The sequence below is a fragment of the Physeter macrocephalus genome, chromosome 4 (assembly GCF_002837175.3).
Source record: "Physeter macrocephalus isolate SW-GA chromosome 4, ASM283717v5, whole genome shotgun sequence".
Classification (NCBI taxonomy): Eukaryota; Metazoa; Chordata; class Mammalia; order Artiodactyla; family Physeteridae; genus Physeter; species Physeter macrocephalus.
In genome coordinates, this window is record NC_041217.1 from 84,534,517 (window position 1) to 84,552,781 (window position 18,265).

Consider the following 18,265-nt stretch of genomic DNA (forward strand, 5'->3'; position numbering starts at 1 on the left):
TCCATCCACCTCACTACAAATAACTCAATTTTGTTTCTTTTTATGGCTGAGTAATATTCCATTGTATATATGTGCCACATCTTCTTTATGCATTCATGTCGATGGACACTTAGGTTGCTTCCATGTCTTGCATAGCCTATTCTTTCTCAAACGAGTTTAAAACGGAGATCACTGATATAAACAGAAATTACACAGTAATAATTTATTGCTTTTCAACAATTTTAATGTCATAAAATTTTCTTTTTAAACTAGCATCTATCTGGGTCGCAAACCCGGTTCCCCTGCATCGGCAGGCGGACGCGCAACCACTGCGCCACCAGGGAAGCCCCTGGTCTTTTTTTAATATAAATTTTTTTATTAATTTTTAAACTTTTGGCTGCATTGGGTCTTTGTTGCTGCGCACAGGCTTTCTCTAGTTGTGGCTAGTGGGGGCTACTCTTCATTGCGGTGCATGGCCTTCTCATTGTGGTGGCTTCTCTTGTGGAGCATGGGCTCTAGGCGCACAGGCTTCAGTAGTTGTGGCGCGCAGGCTCAGTAGTTGTGGCTTGTGGGCTCGAGAGCACAGGCTCAGTAGTTGTGGCACATGGGCCTAAGTTGCTCCGCGGCTGTGGGATCTTCCTGGACCAGCGCTCAAACCCATGTCCCCTGCATTGGCAGCAGATTCTTAACCACTGTGCCACCAGGCAAGTCCCCGTGTAATAAAACTTAACTGAATCAAACTCTATATGTATTCTGAACATAAGAATAAAAATTCCCAGGGAAGTCAGGTCCTTGAGTGGGGGCCTACAGAGTAATTTTTTTTTTTTTCCTGATAAGGATAGAATGCCAAGAGGAAGAGGCCAGGAGGAAGGCTGCTAGAGACCTGGATACGAGGGAATGTCTTTAGGCTTCATCTATGTTTGCCTCCATTTCTGAACACCTTTTACCTTTTGATACCTTCCAGTCTAAAAGACAAAGAGAGGAAGGATAAAAGGAACTGTACTATAGCTATATTGGATAATCAAGAGGTGGAAAATGTTCTTCAGTGAGTTAAAATTATCTTGCAATCTCTTTAAAAAGAAGTAAGCGGGGGCTTCCCTGGTGGTGCAGTGGTTGGGGGTCCGCCTGCCGATGCAGGGGACACGGGTTCGTGCCCCGGTCCGGGAGTGTCCCACGTGCCACAGAGCGGCTGGGCCCGTGGGCCATGGCCGCTGGGCCTGCGCGTCCGGAGCCTGTGCTGCTCCGCAATGGGAGAGGCCACAGCAGTGAGAGGCCCGCGTACAGCAAAAAAAAAAAAAAAAAAAAAAAGAAGTAAGCAAAAATCTTTTTGAAGAGGAAGTCCCAATTTCTAGTAGAGACTGTCCTAGAAAGGTTAACTTTCCAAGTTGACAGAAAGTCATACCAAATGCTAACACAGAATTTAAATGTCCCTCCAATACATAGATAGAAAATTCTTGGGGCATTAGGCCTTTTTAATCTACCTTAAAAACATTACCTTTCCTTCTCTCTCCCCAGCTTTCTCCCCTCACGTGAAAATAAAGGAGAAACTTAATTTGCTTTGCTGACCTGAGGAAAAGCTTTCTATATGAAAAATGTATAAATTAGATCATAAAATGTTTATATGGCTATCTAATACTCTTAAGATATTTTCTGAATTCTATGACTTTTGCATTCTTGTTAGCTGACAACACATTAGAAGTTTGGAATGCCTGAATTTTTTTTTTTTTTTTTAAAGGGGACCTCGGACCTCCTCAATTTTTAAATTTATTTATTTATTTATTTTTGCTGTGTTGGGTCTTCGTTTCTGTGCGAGGGCTTTCTCTAGTTGTGGCAAGCGGGGGCCACTCTTCATCGCGGTGCGCGGGCCTCTCACTATCGCGGCCTCTCTTGTTGCAGAGCACAGGCTCCAGATGCGCAGGCTCAGTAGTTGTGGCTCACGGGCCTAGTTGCTCCACGGCATGTGGGATATTCCCAGAACAGGGCTCGAACCCGTGTCCCCTGCATTGGCAGGCAGATTCTCAACCACTGCACCACCAAGGAATCCCCCGGAAAGCCTGAATTTTAAAGTACAAAGACTGCATCCATTTTTGCTTGAAGTCCTTAAAACTTCAGGAGATCCACTAACAGCCTAGAAGCGCCCTTCCCTTGGATTGGCAAGGCTTATGAATATGTAATGTTATAGAGAGAGCGAGATATGGAATTTAATTATCAAGCGAAAGCTTTTTCCAAAATAATCATGTGCCCACAGGAAGGAAATAGGAAATGAAACACACTACATTTAATTTGGATTTGGAGGTGGCCTTCCTAAGCAATTTATTAAAGTGTAAACAGTAATTATGTAGAAAGAACCTGGTGAATAAATATGATAATTATGAAACTTATTAATTCACATTAATTAGTGGGGCAGCTAAACTGGATTACAAAGAGGTTTGAATTATATAACAGAATTACTAAAACTACTCCCTTGTTAGTCTGTCTGCTTCTCTTTCACCTCCATGTTATTCTGTATACAGTTCACCTGGTACACGGAGGAAGTGCTTTCTCTGAAGAAACAGCATGTAAGGCTAAGGCTCAGGGTTGGGACTATAAAACAGCCATCTATTTCCTGCCTCTTATCCTCCTCATCCCCATCCCTCCCTATGACCTCAGAGTTTTAGATAAATGAAAATCGTCCAGCATTTAGGAGCACAAGCTATGAGACCTAGGTTTAAATCTCAGCCTTTTAGTAATTATAAGCTAAAAAATACCCACTTTATGACTAAGCATAAGAATAGCTTAATAACATACCTATAAGTTTGGGGGAATGGGATGGGATTTTCCTAGATTCTTGGTGGAAGGTCTTTGTTAAGAAGCATGGTTGCAGCAACAAAGAACTCCTCTGGTAAGTCCTGGTGTCCATACCTCACTCATCCCATTGGATTCTGTAAGTGGGCTTGGTAATCAACATAGTCTGCATTATATATTCCCATGTTATGGTTGAAGCATATTTGGGCTGTGTTTCATGCATGATGTGGTCTCACCTGGGTTGGTAAATGCAATGACTAGCAAACCAGAGGGGATACATATGAAGTTGGAAGGCTCCAAGATTAAATTATCTTTTCATTGGAAACAGGAGTAAAAAACCCATTATTTCATTATTATTGTTTTGGCCTGATGCAACATGAAAGGCATACCTAATCTTCTACATGGATGGTTGCCCTGATGTTTGTTGCCTGTTTGCAGTTTATGGCTTTGTGCTTCCTGTTGTTGCTGGCATGTAACTTCTCCAGATTCTGGTTCCTGGTGATGTGGCTATGGCAAGCATACATGAGACAAATCAATGAGGGAGTGGTGAAAAACAAAACACAACAAAGCTGCAGTAGAATGGTATATTCTGAGCTTGGTAAGAGTTACTATACTTCTGGTTTTGGGGCACTGAATAGACCAGGTATCCCGGAGGTAGGTATCATAGAATAAAGGATATTCTGCTACAAGATATTTCAGTTTCTTTTTTGCTACTAGATTAGAAATGATAAACAGTAAGAGGCATTATGTAGATCTAGAAGACTTAAAGAGGGCTCTCCCAAAGCAGGATAAAATTAAAGCCCTCAGTCTGAGACCATGAGTTTGAGACACTAGGGAGAAAATAACTTGTCTTTAGGCAGTTGGTTTGGAGTCTGGGGCTGGAGGGCTGTCCATTGCAAATGATGAAGCAGGCCATTTCAGTTACTGTGGCCATGGTGACCAAAATGGAACCATGGGCCTGGAATGGGAGAAAACTGTGGGTGAAATTGTAAGGCAATCCACAGGGTCGCAAACTTGAATCCTGATCTGCCAAAGGTCGTAATGGAAGGAGAATCTCCTCATAGGGAGGGGACTGCCAAATCTTGTTACTAAGACCTTTGTTTTGAGACTAAGCTTTTCCTTGAAGATCTTTCATAAATCACCACTGACACCATGGGGAGGACTTGGGGGCCAGGAAGGAGCACTCCCCTTTTTGCCTGCTTCTTAAATCCTTCAGCAGAGACCAATCTGGAACAGACTAGCCTGCTGCAATATTTGTTCGCCCTACTCCCCATCTGCCTACCCGTTCCTCACTTTCTAACCCCCCACAATTTCCTGTCGTTGTTTTCCCCTTTATATTGATTAAATATAAAGTGCTAGTAATTTAAAGAATTCTATTTTCTTTTGAATTATCGAATAATGTATTATGCAGAAATGTCGAGCAAACTTGTACTGTTATTGCTACATGGGAAAGTGCTTCATTTGAAACACGAACTTGGATGCCTAGATGGATAGATTAAACTTGACTGAAGTTCCAGGATAAGTAGAGTGATGCATCAATAAGCAGACGAACAAAACATGAATATTTACCTTCATTTTTGGGTCTCCAGGAAAACCTCTTTGCCTGGTTCCTACTAGGCAGCTCTGTGGCAGAGGCCATTTCCCCAGAATCAGTGAGGAGGGCCCTCAACATTTCTTACCTCCTCTAAGTCCAAACCCTAAGAAAGTAAATCCAGAAGTGCCATCTTGCCTGTTCCATGCTGCAAGTATTCCTGTGTGAGAATTCTCTTCTTCTTTGAATGATCGATGATGAGAACATTTACTTTATTTAGGGAAATCTTTACACCCTACCCAGAGGGGTATGGCCTTATTCTATGACCACAAAAAATAAGGCTGTCAGGGTAAAATACAATAGGCATGACATCTGAACTCATGATTTGTGCAAAAGGAAAGCGGGTGGAGAGAGGCTTCACTCTATTAATACACAGCTCAGAAGTGAGGTTGACAGCCCTGGACCTCACCTGGGCACAGGTGTCACAGGTGCTGTATGGTGCAGGGCACTGTGGCAGATTCAGGGTTCTCAGAGGTCACCACAGATTGATTTCTGTGCTTTATCCAAGCCTCATCTTGTACACCAGTGCAGCAGTATCAAGGTCCAGTTAGAACACCCAGGCCTGACTCCCCAAGTGGATACATAATGTTAGTCATTATGATCTAAGAGGCTTCCTTCGCTGCATGCACCCCTCTTCCGAGTCACACCAGGTTTGAGGTACAGCTGTTCAAGGAGTTCCAACTGCCTGCTGCTGCTGTTGGGTGAGGGCCATAAGGTCCAAGTTCTCATGCTGAAAGATCTCACAGTGTGGAATGTGGGTGCCAGGACACCCAGAACTTCCTGGAATACAGGTGATCTTAAAATTTAGCTGTTGAAAAAGATATCCCAACATCTCCACCCCAATTTAGCTGCCCAGAGGTTCACAACTACCCTGATTCAGATAAGCAGGGGGTAGTTCCTTTTGAACTCTCTAGTTTCAAAGGCAGCTTCCATGGCCAAGAGTTTTGTTTTGTTTTGTTTTTTTGGCTGCATTGGGTCTTCGTTTCTGCGCGCGGGCTTTCTCTAGTTGCGGCGAGCGGGGGCTACTCTTTGTTGTGATGCGCGGGCTTCTCATTGTGGTGGCTTCTCTTGTTGCGGAGCATGGGCTCTAGGCACGCGGGCTCAGTAATTGTGGCACACAGGCTTAGTTGCTCCGTGGCATGTGGGATCTTCCCGAACCAGGGCTCGAACCCGTGTCTCCTGCATTGGCAGGTGGATTCTTAACCACTGCGTCACCAGGGAAGCCCTGGCCAACAGTTTTTGTAATGACTGTTTAGCTTTACCAGGGATAGAAGCAACCTAGAACGGCCTTCAAAGTCTATTGATTAGTCTCCTATGGTATTATCAGTTACAAATGACAATTTCTACTCTTTTCATACTGAAAACTAAATAATGACTACTTCCTGTTAATTCCAGACAATGCTGATTATGTGACTTTGGGCCAGTTACTTAACATCTCTGTATGTTACCTCTGTATCTGTCTGTAAAATAGGGATTATACTAGTACCTAGTACAGAGACTTCCCTGGTGGTCCAGTGGCTAAGACTGCACTCCCAATGCAGGCGGCCCGGGTTTGATCCCTGGTCAGGGAACCAGATCCCCCATGCCGCAACTAAAGATCCCGCATGCCGCAACTAAAATATCCCATGTGCCACAACTAAGACCTGGCACAGCCAAATAAATATTTTTAAAAATAATAAAAAAAAATAGTACCTAGTCCATAGCATTTTTATGAGGAGTCAATGAGTTAATATGTGTAAAAAGCTTAGATCGATGCCTGGCATATACTAAATATTCCCTAAATCTTAGCCATCATCAATTTATTGTTATTGTTATTCCCCCACCCTCAGCCCACCTGTCTAGAAAACTAAAGACAGAAAGGGAAGGAAGAAGGAAGGAAGAAAGGAAGAGACAGGAGAGAGGAAAAAAAGAAGGGGAGAGCTCAGGGTTAGCCAGGGTCAAGGAAGTAGACAGGCTGGCAAATATGTAGGACCATGCCTAAAAGGAATGCTTGCTAGGAAAGGTCCTAAACAGTGATGTAGGATACAAACAGCATAGGCCAAAACTAGACTGTGATGGCAGAGACAAGAAGCAGGAGACAAAAGCCATATCAGACCACTGAATGGAATAAGGGTATGGGAACTGGACTGCCATAAGGAGAGCCTTATGCAGTTTGGCTGAAAACAAACTGAATTAGAGGATAAATAGGTCAAAAAGGAATATTCTTGTCACTTGTTCCCCATATAGACTGTTCTGAAAATTTCATTTTCCACATTCCCAATTAAATTGCTATAAATGTTAAATGGGGGGAATGTTCTTAATCTATTAAGTATTATTGTGTTTTAAAAGAATCCTTTCCTGCTATTTCCTACGTCACAGAAATGATGGAATAACTGGGGGAATGTAAATGAAGTATGCAGTTGAATTCCAGAGAAAATACACGGTAATTTTATTATTCTCCTTTTTCAGATAAAGCAATTGAGTAACTTTCTCAACTTGAATAGTAACTAGTTGTTATGAACTTGCAAATTTTGCATTTGCTTGTCTCATCTCATTACTAATTTCTGAAGTTATAACTCTTACCTTGAAATCTTCAGAAGTTTTGCTCACTTACTAACAAGCTTGCAAACAGTCTATCAACCTTTAAAACAGAAAAGTGTACCTAGAAAATTTTGTGATGAAGCCAAAAGCCACTAGAGAGTACCATACCTTCTCTGATTTTGAAAGACCCCATGATGAAATGCTTTTATCTTAAAGATTGCTTGGAACTGTAAGAACCTGGAGCCTAGAGATCTGGTTCTTCTGAGCATGCCATTTATTAGATGGGTGGCCTTAGAAAAGTCTTTTAGCTTCCCTAGACCTTAATTTCGCTTTCTGTAAAATGTAGGGGGTTATGCTAGATGATCTTCAACCTCCTCTCAGATCTAAATTTCTGATCTTATGCTTACTAGTTTACCTCTTCAGTGCCTCATGGATTAATCAGGAAGAAAACCTGGCAGAAAAGTAAAAATTTTACCTGTGTCATTTCATTATTTTTGCCAGCTCACCCACGCCGTTTCTACTTTTTCAGCTAAGAACCCAGGAGTTGCTTTTTTTTTTTTACTTTGTTTCCTTTATTTATTTTTTGGCCGCGCAGCATGTGGGACCTTCGCTCCCCAACCAGGGATCGAACCTGCGTCCCCTGCATTGGAAGTGCAGAGTCTTAACCACTGGACAGCCAGGGAAGTCCCACCTTGGGGATGCTTCTGATCTTTGCCTCTTAAACACTTTATGGACAAATTATACCAATATTAATTCATAAACATTTGTAGAGCACTTTCCAAGTTTCACTGCTTTTGTGAATCCTATCTTATTTGACTCACAACAGCTCAGGCTGGTAGATATTACCTTCAACTTATCTGGTAAGAAAACTGAGACCAGAATAGGTCAGTGAATTAACTGCCTAAAGTAACAGGGATAATAAGTTATGGGAACAAGTCTGATTCCAAAGCCTATGTTCTTTCACAACACTACAGATCCTACTAGGAGCAGATCCAGATTTTATGGGGCTTGAGGTATATATAATTTTGGTGGACAGCTTCAAGAAAAGAAATACAAAAGTACAATACAACACTAAGTATGATCCTGTGACTACACTGTTAGGACCAAGTGAGGGACCTTTAGAGTTAATCTTTAGGATTCAATTTCACGGTTTTCCGTGGTTATACATTTATTTAGTTCTTACTATATGCCAGACACTAAAGTAAATACTGACTTTATTATCATAACAACTCTATGGGGAAGGTACTGTCCTTGTTTTACAGAGCAGAGAATGAGGGAGGGTCAGAGAGGTAAAATGATTTGCCTAGGGACAAAGAGCTAGTTAAGTGCCAAGTATCAAAGTTGGAATTCAGATCTGATCCTGGGTCCATATCGTTAATCTACCACACTATGCTCCTCTATAAGCCTTCTTTTGAGGTTTCCTGGGAATCATCTTATTCTACTACTTACCACTACATTCCATTGTTCTGGTCTTGATAGTTCACCTCTGAACCAGTCCTAGTTTGTCTCCCTAATTCAACTCTCCTGCCATCTACCCTGAACGCTGCTACTACCCTAACAGTCCTGAAGCACTGCTGTTCTAAATCCTGACTACCTGAAACACCTGAAGAGCCTTCCTTCTCTGCATTTATCAAAGGTAAAAAGCGATTACTGCTTATAAGCAGTACTTGGCTATAGATTCCATACTGTCTTCTAATGTGCTGAACTGTTACTGAAAGCTTTTTGTTGTGTGAAACAGAGGCAGAGTGGGAGAGAGGAAGAAAGCACACGGAAGCGTTCAGAATTTTATCCTTCAATCCCCACTCCATCAATCTAGGTTCCTCACTTGCAAAACAAAAAGCTGAAGGCCAACCTCACAGGGTTGTAGAGGGAATTAAGCAGAGGGGGAGGGCAGGAGAGGAGGGCAGGGTTAGGGCAGGCTCCAAGTACTTGTCAATGTTGGTGGATTTCTACCTGACTCACCCTCCCCCAAAATTTGTAAGGCAGGGGCCTTGATTCGTACCTTCTTGGCATTTCTCAAAAGAAATACCTCTGAGACATCAGAAGCACTCCATGATTATTTAATTTGATCACTTCAACAACACCATAGGGTTGTGAGGATAGTTCAGGTGAACTGCTAAGAATACAATCGGCCCTTCAGAACTGTGAGCTATAATTATATTTTGTCCCAAATCCTCAGCGTCCCTAAAAAGTTGGCCTCTCTGCAGTCTCATTTCTTCATATTTCCGACACACAGACCCTCCCTTGGGACCAGTGTCGCCACCGTCAGTCGTGCTCTTCTCTCCCGACTTCTGCCTTTACACCCACCATTCACCAAATGCTACAGACCAGGCTCTGTAGGAAGAAGGTTCCATAAATTCTCTCATCAAAACCACCAAAAGCCCTTCTGAGGTCGCTTCTACTACTGTTGCCATTTTAGGGAGCAGGAAACAGGCCCTGAGGGTCTGAGTGACTTCCCCGAGGTCACGGAACTCAAGCAGCGAGCCCACAGCCCACGCTCTTAACCTCTAGCCCTCGGCCTCTTCCCGGGTGGGAGGTGCACCCGCGTCCACTCAAGCCCCGCCCAGTTCCCCACTTCCAGTCACTTCCCCGCTCTTCCGCGCGCCCATCTCCCCCCACACCTGAGTCAGGCCCCGGGGGGCACGCCCCATCCGTCCTTAGCGGTTTCCCCCTTTTCTCTGGCAGAGACTGAGGGCGAGATCGACGTTGGTGTCCCAGATGCGAGTAGGCCACCCCGAGGTCCTCCGACAGCTGGCCGAAAGGGCGAGTCCCCCACAGCAGTGCGGCAACGCGGTCGGCGCTGCATAGCGGGGCGCAGCTTTCGGGTCTTGCCGGGCCGCCGGTCACGTGGCGAGGAGGGGGCGCCAGCGCGCGCGCGAGAGTGAGCGGGCGCGCGCCTGAGAGCTGTGGAGGCGCGAGTCGCGGTTCGGGTGTGAGTGTAGGGGGGAGGGGGCGGTGGCCGGGAGGGCCGACTCCGCCCCCTGTGCGCATGCTCCGGCCCCGGCCAGTTATAAGGCAGCCTCGCGGACCCGGCCCGACAAAGTGCTGGCGAGCTGCGACGTGACTACCCGGTCGCGTGGGTTCCCGGGCGAGCAGACGAGGCAGCCGGTGAAGGACGCTACCTGGACCCTGGGCCCTGCGGCACTCCAGCCGCGCCGCGGCGTCACGTTCACGCTCGGCGCCGCGAGCCGCGCATAACGGTTAGTTGGTAACTGGCGGCCGCGCGTTCGGCCGGGACCCCGCGGTGCCCTTGCTTCCTCGGCTGGGTCGGAGGGAGCCTCGGGGGAGTGGAGAGCTTGGTCTCCGGGGGAGGGGAGGCGGCCGGGCGGGGGCATCTTGGCCGCAGCAGCCACGTGGCCTCGGAGCGCAGCGTTGGTGAAGGAGACCCTGAGGCGCTGGGGACAGCGCTTCTCCCAGCAGAGCTGCAGCCCCGTTGTCAGGTGCGGGCCACCGGCCTGGTCGAGGAGTTGGGTCGAGGTGCCGGTGACCTTGGGGAAGTCGCTTCCCTCTAGTCTTAAGTAGGCTGCTCCGGAGATGCTTTTGATCTGGGAAAGGATCGACGTGGGGCCGATTCACGTGGTGCCTCCAGACTGCTGGCGGCTTTCTTGCGGGGTAGGGACTCGGGGCGGGAGTTATTTTGGACTCGTGGCACGCCCGCCCCAACCTCCTCGGCCAGCCAATCCTTGTCCCACCTGGCGAGTTGGCGGTAGTGGCCTGACGGAGCTGCAGTCCCCGCAGCCTAGGCGTGACTGCAGTGTCTGAGAGGACTTTGACGAGGGGACGTTGCAACTGGCAGACGCCCGGAGTGGTGCTGACGGGAACTCTTTGTCATTCAACCTGTAGCTTCAGAACGTCCGCCGCAGCGCCCTCGCTCTGGGGCTTTAAGGCGGCCCTGTCGGGAGGAATCTGAAGCATAGCGTTACACTTGGTCTGATGCACGCTTTTTGTTCCAATTACATCCTTTTTTTCCACGTGCGTTTTAACATTTCATTTATTTGTCATGACTTATTTGGTGCGACAAGCAATTAGTTGCCAAAACTAGTTTGTAATTAATCTTAATCAAAAAAACAAACATTACTCCCCAAAAAACAAACGTTACCACTTTAGTCGAGTTTCCAGTTTGCTTATAAACTAGGCATCTACTGATAACAGTAAAATGTTAACAAGCTACTTTATTTGTCAGAACTAGTTTTGACTTTTTTTTTTCAAAAATTATTCTGGTTTCGAAATAAAACGTGTACATTTCAGTGCCCTGATAAAACAAATGTGGGTATAGTTACTAGAGGAATGTCGTGATGGGGTGAACTCTGAATTGTGTGAGAGTTTGAAAGAGTGTAAGTAGGAATTAGCCATTAATAAGCAGTTTTGATGTCAGCTACCAGACCAGTGAGGTGATGCAGAGAGTATGTATTTTAGTGTAGTTTTTTAGTTAGGCACTAAATATACCTATAAATCCGAGTTTTATACCGTAGGGTATAATTTTGCCTTCAAATTGCCATAGATATAATAAAGAATTTAAGACATCTAGCCCTTAAAACAGGTATTGGGTAAGTATTAAACAAAAGTTGCACTTCAGTAATTCAGGGATTAGATTGATGCTGTTCTTTCATTGGATTGCAGTGATCCTTACTAAAAATGCAAGTTAATGGTCTGGGGAGCATTACCTGAGATCTTTATAGCTGAGTAGGATCAAAGGTTTAGTTGTAAGCTTAACATAATAGGCTATAGCATACCTAAACAGATTAAAAAGGATCATGCCACCATAGGAGGAACCAACTGATCAGTGTTTCAATAGTTTACATATTTTTAGCCTTTTAAATATTAATGCATATAACTCTGGAAAAGATGTTAATGACCAGCTAGTCAGTTTCCCTTATTTTATAGGTTAGGAAACTAAGGTTGGAGAGGGTAAGTGACTTCTCATTTTAGTTCTGAAAACTTTTTAATGGTTGGGTGGAGATTATGTGTCTTTGACTCCCATTTAGTGAGTTCGGTGCTCCTGTGCGTTCTCTAAAATTATAAATATAGATATGAATTATCTCATGCCAAAAAAGTTATTTTGAATAATAACTTCCAACTTCTTACGTCCTTCATTCCCACTATATTTTACATCCCCTTCATAATATGCATTCCTATGCAGGATTTAGGTCCCTGTAAATGCCTACATGGTCGATCTCATTTTGTTAGAGGACTAGGGAGATGCGACTTGATTTATTATTGGCTGCCAGGCACTAGGATTCAGAGAGAGCTAGGATTCAACAATGAACAAGTTCTAGCCCTGTCACTCCCAGAGTTTATGGTGTAACTGGAAAACAAATAATATATATAATTACCAGAACAAGTACTCTTTACAAACAAGTATTGAGTATATATATGATCGAGGAAGTACAGGTTCCTTTGGGAACAAGTACTGTATTATGTAGGTGTGAGAAAACTCCCAATTTAGTATAGAAGCAAAGGTAGGCCTCTCCGAGGAAATGCTATTTAACCCGAGAATTGAAGGATGAATAGGAGCCAGCTAGGCCAGGGAGTGATAGTGCAAAGAGCATTACAGACATGAGTACTAAAGCTACAGTCAGAGTACAGGGTACATTAGAAAAACGGAAAGAATTTCACCAAAGCTAAAGCATGAAGAGGGAGCAGAGAGAATGGGGAAAGATGGAAGTAGACAATATCAAATAATGAAAGGCCTTATTAGTCATCTTAAGGAAATAAGGAAGGGACTAGGTAAAAAAAACTTAAGTGCTTAAACTTAAGCACTTAAGGAAGAGTGCTCCTGTCTTGAAGCTAAATGAAGCAGTTTAATGGTTTTAAATGGGGCTGGAAATAGCATGATCAGATTTTGAATTTTAGAAATATCACTCTGGATACAAAGTGGAGAATAGGTTGGAGGGAGGCTGTTGGAGTTTTGTGAGACCACAGTGATGGACAAGATGGACAGTAGTGGGAAGATGGAAGAGAGAGGGGAACAGACAGGATTCAGTGATAGACCAGATGTGGGAGACTGGGGAAGCAAGAGAAGTTAAAAATATCTCCCAGGTTTCTAGCTTGAGCAAATGAGTTTATTATTTTTCTCCATTTAACCAATATGGACATTAAGAGGTTGTGTGACCGCCCAGGGCTGTTCAACTTGTAAGGGTTGGAAACAAGACTCAAATCCATTTTTGTCCTTTCTGTGTTCTTGCTGTTGTTGATAGTGATTTTTTTCCTTTCTACATAATTTATTATGGAAAGTTTCAAACCCAATTGAAGTTTCAAACCACCATTACTGTTTCATCTGTACTCCTACTTACTCCCTGCTGCCCCCTACTGGATTATTGTGAAGCAAAACATAGATATGCATTTCATCTGTAAATATTTCAGTATATCTCTAGAAGATATGACTCTTAAAAAACCATAACCACAATACCATTATCCCACCTTTAAGCATTAACATCACCAAATAACCAGGCAGTATTCAAATTTTCCTAAATTGTTTCAAAGTAAGTGCTCTGTTTGATTTGGGATCCAAATTACATTTGGTTGGTATGTCTTTTAAACTACAGGTTCCCCTTTTCTCTCTTATTTTCCTCAAAAGTTATTTGTTGATGGAACCGGGTTATTTTTTCTGCAGTTTCCCTCATTCTGGATTTTGTTGAATGTCCCTCTGGTATAGATTTAACATGTCCTAGTTTAACATGTTCTCCTATCCCTCGTGTTTTCTGTAAATTTGTAGCTAGATTGAGGTTGGATTTCTGAGAGGAGGCATGGTGTGGTGGAGAGGGCAAATATAATTCATAGGTGGTGGTGTGTATTTTTCCATCAGGAGGCATATGATGTTTGGTTGTCCCTCATTCTGCTATATTGATGGCCTAGTTCCGTTATTTCATTAGTGGTTTGCAAATGGCAATAATTTAATTGTGCCTTTAATTCTAACATTCCTTCGTAATTGGTTAGCTAGAATACCTCTATAAAAGAGAGGTAGTTGGAATAGGAAGGACAAGTTAAAAGTTTGTGTGCTGATCACACTTTCTTTTTGGAGAAATGTATTTAAATGTATCAAGGTACATCATCTTTAAAAAGCCAGTACATATTTTGTTAGGTTGTTTTTTAGCACTTGATGTTAATGTTTCGAATAGCTTCTAGTATTTGGGGTATTTAGAACTTCTGTTCTTAAATTGGTAGGGATTCTTTTGCTCTTTGTTCTTTCTTGAAGAGCTTATCTGTTCCCATAGCTTTGGGGGAATTTCTGGTAGAATCACTCCCTACCAAATCTAAATCTCTAACTGTAACCAGATTACAGATTTTAAATTCCTTGAGGACAGGGATTGACTACTCCAGGTAGCCAGACTTAAAATCTGAGTCATTTTAATAGTTCTCCAGTGGGCCCCCACTCTACCAAATGCAATTAAGTGCCAGCCCCTTCTCCCCTTTGTTGTCTCGTGTCCACTCCTTCCCACCCCATTCTACTCCCCTTTTTCATTCTTATTACTGCTACCTAATTTAGGCTGCTGTCATTATTAGATTGGTACAGTGGCCTTTTAATTTGTATGTTACTCATCCTTTAATTTGCCCTGACAAATTTTTCTCCATGCTTTTTTCCTCTAGTTTTTTTCTTTTACCTCTCCCTCTTCCTCCTCTTCCCCTTTCCCTTCCCCTTCTCCTTCCCCCCCACCTCTTTCTCCCTCTCTGTTTTTGGTTGTAGGATCCATTTTATAATGGATTTATGGCAGGAAGACTAGTGTGGGTGACCTGTTTGAGCCATAGTGTCTTGCAGACAAGTGATTAAAAGAGCAATAATGATCTTATAGAAATGGTGATTTCTCTCTTGGGGTCACAGTATACACAATAACTACATGAGTTCACATCCAGGACAGTGTGACTGGCTGCATGGGCTAAGCCGTTGAAGACTGCTACTGACCTTTTATGCAGAAACAGTAGGATCCAGCTCCTTTGGTTGTCCACACTCCCCTATTGCTGATCACAACTACTCATAATGTTGAATCCGATTTGATTACAATGATTTAGCCTTCTATAAAGGAGAAATTCCTCAAAATATACAGGCATTGTAAGCTGCATATTTGATTATTTGTTGAAAAATATTTCTTCCCTGTGATTTTGCTCTTCTTATATAAATCTTTGGAAGATTATTGAGTGAAGGCCTGATGATACTGTTCTGGTGTGTTAAACTATCTTGGATAATAACAGAGCTTTTGTAAATTGCTTTGAGCTTTTGAGAATGAAAGCTAAGTTTTTACTTTATTAACTTTCTCTTCTGTTCCCCAGAGGTTTTAACCTGGGATCTGCAGGTTGATACTCCATGTTGGATGGAATTCAGGGAGTCTGTGAACTTGGTTGGGGAAAAAATTACATCTTTTCATTAACCTCTAAGTAAAATTTAGAATTTATTTCAACTGTGAATGCAGGCAACAAACCATAGTAGTATTGGCAGTACCTATGACTTTGTCACCAATAGAAATCACAAATTTTCGTATCATGATACAGCGGCTGCAGCTGTCTTGAAATTGTTCAAATTCATTACTACTTCGAAATTACTGTGGTTGTTAGACCCACTGCTAGATCTTATCTAATTTCTTACTTTAAAAATCACATTATTATATCCAATTTTAAATGTTTTGACAATAATACCTTTGTATACATTTAAAAACATTCTGATAAAGGCTTCATAGGTTTTATCACACTGCTAAAGGAATCTGTGGCACCAAAACAGCTAAGAACTGCTGCCCCTAACTCCTGTACTTCTGTTCCTATGTGAGAGTAAAGTTAGCCAGAATCTGTGATGCAGCACAGCACACAACTCATGATGTCACAGTTATGTAAATTTTTTGGCCCTTGACTTTTCTGTACTAAATCATAAATTCTGATCTCACAAATGAGAGGGAACAAAATGCTTGTGTATATGCTAAGGGAGAGTAAAATGATTTTCAGATTAAGGCAGAATAATTTTCCCTTGTATTTAGGAAGTATATGTTTAAAATTACTGTTTCCAAAGGAGTTCTGTTTTAAGGGCCATAACTTAAATAGGATAATGCGTGTCGTCATTGACTTGGGGGATTTTCTTGCCCTCTTTTGGGTGCTTCAGCAAATGTGCTTAAAATTGCTTCACATCTTGTCTTCAGCAGCACACTATATTAGATTCAGGCCTTTATTTTGCTTATCTGGAGGAACCCCTAAAGATGTTGATGAATCTCAGGTTTGAAATACCTACTCTGTAGGTTAGAAATACACTTACTATTATTATTACACTTACCTATTGTGATTGTGTAATGATGTTATTTGTATTTACTGTATTACCTAGAGAACTACTTACTTGATGTATTAGAGGGAAGAGGAGTGGTTTAACAAATTACCTGTTTCCAGGAAAGTAAAACATTCATTTGAAACGTACGTATTTTATATTTATATATATATATAAATTTATTTGTTTATTTTTTTATGGCTGCGTTGGGTCTTCGTTGCTGCGCGCGGGCTTTTTCTCTAGTTGGGGCGAGCGGGGGCTTCTCTTCGTTGCCGAGCACGAGCTTCTCATTGAGGTGGCTTCTCTTGTTGCAGAGTACGGGCTCTAGGAGTGTGGGCTTTGGTAGTTGTGGCTCGCAGGCTCTAGAGCGCAGGCTCAGTAGTGGCACAGGGGCTTATTTGCTCCGCGGCATGTGGGATCTTCCCGGACCAGGGCTCGAACCCGTGTCCCCTGCATTGGCAGGCGGATTCTCAACCACTGCGCCACCAGGGAAGCCCCTGAAACTTACGTATTTCTAATAAAGGAACTGATTATTATCTTAACGAGAACACAGATTTATATTGTCAGCAATTAAAAAGGCTATTTAGGGCTTCCCCGGTGGCGCAGTGGTTGAGAATCTGCCTGCTAATGCAGGGGATATGGGTTCAAGCACTGGTCCGGGAGGATGCCACATGACGCGGAGCATCTAGGCCCGTGAGCCTCAACTACTGAGCCTGCGCGACTGGGGCATTTTTTTATGGCTGCGTTGGGTCTTCGTTGCTGCGCGCGGGCTTTTTCTCTAGTTGGGGCGAGCGGGGGCTTCTCTTCGTTGCCGAGCACGAGCTTCTCATTGAGGTGGCTTCTCTTGTTGCAGAGTACGGGCTCTAGGAGTGTGGGCTTTGGTAGTTGTGGCTCGCAGGCTCTAGAGCGCAGGCTCAGTAGTGGCACAGGGGCTTATTTGCTCCGCGGCATGTGGGATCTTCCCGGACCAGGGCTCGAACCCGTGTCCCCTGCATTGGCAGGCGGATTCTCAACCACTGCGCCACCAGGGAAGCCCCTGAAACTTACGTATTTCTAATAAAGGAACTGATTATTATCTTAACGAGAACACAGATTTATATTGTCAGCAATTAAAAAGGCTATTTAGGGCTTCCCCGGTGGCGCAGTGGTTGAGAATCTGCCTGCTAATGCAGGGGATATGGGTTCAAGCACTGGTCCGGGAGGATGCCACATGACGCGGAGCATCTAGGCCCGTGAGCCTCAACTACTGAGCCTGCGCGACTGGGGCCTGTGCTCCGCAACAAGAGAGACCACGATAGTGAGAGGCCCGCGCACCGCGATGAAGAGTGGCCCCCGCTTGCCACAACTAGAGAAAGCCCTTGCACAGAAACGAAAACCCAACACAGCAAAAATAAATTAATAAACTCCTACCCCCAACATCTAAAAAAAAAAAAGTTTAAAAGAGGCTATTTAAGTTTAATAACAGTATATTTTGAGGTAATAATGTCGACTTTCCCCCCCCCCCGGTACGCGGGCCTCTCACTGTTGTGGCCTCTCCCATTGCGGGGCACAGGCTCTGGGCGCGCAGGCTTTTCCCCCCCCCCCGGTACGCGGGCCTCTCACTGTTGTGGCCTCTCCCATTGCGGGGCACAGGCTCTGGACGCGCAGGCTCAGCGGGCATGGCTCACGGGCCCAGCCGCTCCGCGGCATGTGGGATCTTCCCGGACCAGGGCATGAACCCGTGTCCCCTGCATCGGCAGGCGGACTCTCAACCACTGCGCCACCAGGGAAGCTCCCGACTTCTTTTTGATACATCTTTAGTCTCTATTCTTAAAAAGCTTTGCAAGTAAACATTTGAGAATGGTGGATAATGCTTTAATGCCAGACAAACAGTACTCAGTTTTAATACTTACTCTTTTGTGGTTTGTCTGTTACTAATAAAACAAACAAGAAAACAAACCAACTTAGTTCTTTAAAATAATGAGGGTCAAAGATAGCATAATAATGAAGTTCAGGCTCATTCAAAGGATATTTATTAAACAATTATGTGTTTAAGAAATTACTAGAAAGGGATGAAGAAATATATATTTAAAAATATGGTTTGAAACTTTTAGGAAGAGAATTAAGCTTTGAAATGAAATGTCAGCATATTACTATGTTGCCTCTAGTCGTCA

At 43.6% G+C, this 18,265-nt stretch overlaps 1 protein-coding gene and 2 long non-coding RNA genes across 4 annotated transcripts in view; 2 read left to right on the forward strand and 1 right to left on the reverse strand.

Annotated features, from left to right (window-relative positions):
* Positions 1–6,776, forward strand: part of LOC129392077 (uncharacterized) — a 14,193-nt gene extending 7,417 nt beyond the window's left edge. The window contains exon 3 of the long non-coding RNA XR_008617158.1: positions 6,713–6,776. This is a non-coding gene — a long non-coding RNA (uncharacterized lncRNA). The remainder of the gene's footprint in view (positions 1–6,712) is intronic.
* Positions 1–9,584, reverse strand: part of LOC114486201 (uncharacterized) — a 14,949-nt gene extending 5,365 nt beyond the window's left edge. The window contains exons 1-3 of one of the 2 annotated variants that reach the window (XR_008617157.1): positions 9,496–9,584; positions 4,333–9,208; positions 3,153–3,270 (exon numbers count right to left, since the gene is read on the reverse strand). This is a non-coding gene — a long non-coding RNA (uncharacterized lncRNA). Of the gene's footprint in view, positions 1–307; positions 3,271–4,332; positions 9,209–9,495 lie in introns of those variants that run through there. The other variant, XR_008617156.1, reaches the window with a different exon arrangement.
* Positions 9,585–9,921: 337 nt separating this feature from the next.
* SLC16A1 (solute carrier family 16 member 1) overlaps positions 9,922–18,265 on the forward strand; it is a 39,475-nt gene continuing 31,131 nt past the window's right edge. The window contains exon 1 of the mRNA XM_007117738.4: positions 9,922–10,074. The gene's annotated coding sequence lies outside the window, so the exon portion shown is untranslated. The remainder of the gene's footprint in view (positions 10,075–18,265) is intronic.